The sequence below is a fragment of the Haplochromis burtoni genome, unplaced genomic scaffold (genome assembly GCF_018398535.1).
Source record: "Haplochromis burtoni strain Fernald_Lab_line unplaced genomic scaffold, NCSU_Asbu1 Contig_67, whole genome shotgun sequence".
Taxonomy (NCBI): Eukaryota; Metazoa; Chordata; class Actinopteri; order Cichliformes; family Cichlidae; genus Haplochromis; species Haplochromis burtoni.
In genome coordinates this window covers 1,015,892-1,016,976 of record NW_024582428.1, presented here as the reverse complement: position 1 = coordinate 1,016,976, position 1,085 = coordinate 1,015,892, and positions in this window count along the sequence as shown.

Genomic DNA, 1,085 nt, shown 5'->3' with positions numbered 1-1,085 from the left:
ACTCACTACAGCCTGTACATACTTATAGTTATAGCATATTCATAACTTACTTCATACCGTGTACATTGTAACATACCATAATAGACCCATTTCTGTAATATACACTTACATACCTATATTATTGCTAATATATATTGTAATACATCTATTACAATATATACTTCTTGATGGATGCAAACTGCATTTTGTTTGCCTTGTACCTGTGATATGTGCAATGACAATAAAGTTGAATTCTATTCTATTCTATTCTATTCTACTCTATATTAATTCAGAAGACAAACACCCGTCTCTGCTTTTGAGATTAGCATTAAAACCCTCAGTTTTGACAAATAATACAGTTATAGTGGATCAGGTGACCCTGGATCTTCCCTTATTTGTGCTGCAATAAGCCTAGGCTCTTGCTGGCTTCCCATCATGTATGAATTTTTTATGGAAAAACAAAATTCACTACATTTGCAAATCCGTAGTTATAAACAATTACAACAATGGTGGCTTAAATTTTATAGATTTCAGCTCCCTAAATTATACTTTCAAAATAAATTGGATTAAAAAATATCTCAAAAACCCTCAACTCCATCTGGAACTTCATCTCTCATCATATCTTTTCACATTTGGGTGGCTTGGACTTTATTCTTCTCTGCAACTACAATATTCAGAAAATCCCAATTAAACTCTCAAACTTTCATCAACAAGCTTTTTTGGCATGGTCCTTGATCTATAAACATAACTTTTCTCCACAAAGATATTATATTTGGAACAACTGTAACATTCTTTACAAGAACAAGTCACTGTTCTTTGAAAACTGGTTTAATAATGGTATACTTCTGGTAGGTCAACTATTCAATAACGCAGGCTTATTATACAATTACTCAGAGTTCCTATCCAGATATAACATCCCAGTATCCCCAAAGGAGTTTTGTATTGTTTTTGATGCCATACCACCTGGTCTGTCCATGTCGTTTAGAAATACCACTGCCTCCCCACACCTGTTCATGTCCCGCCCTATCTTGAGAGACACTCCTTTAGGTCAGATTTGTTTCTCCTCACCTCAACCTTGGACTAAATGAAGACATGGATAGGCTCAA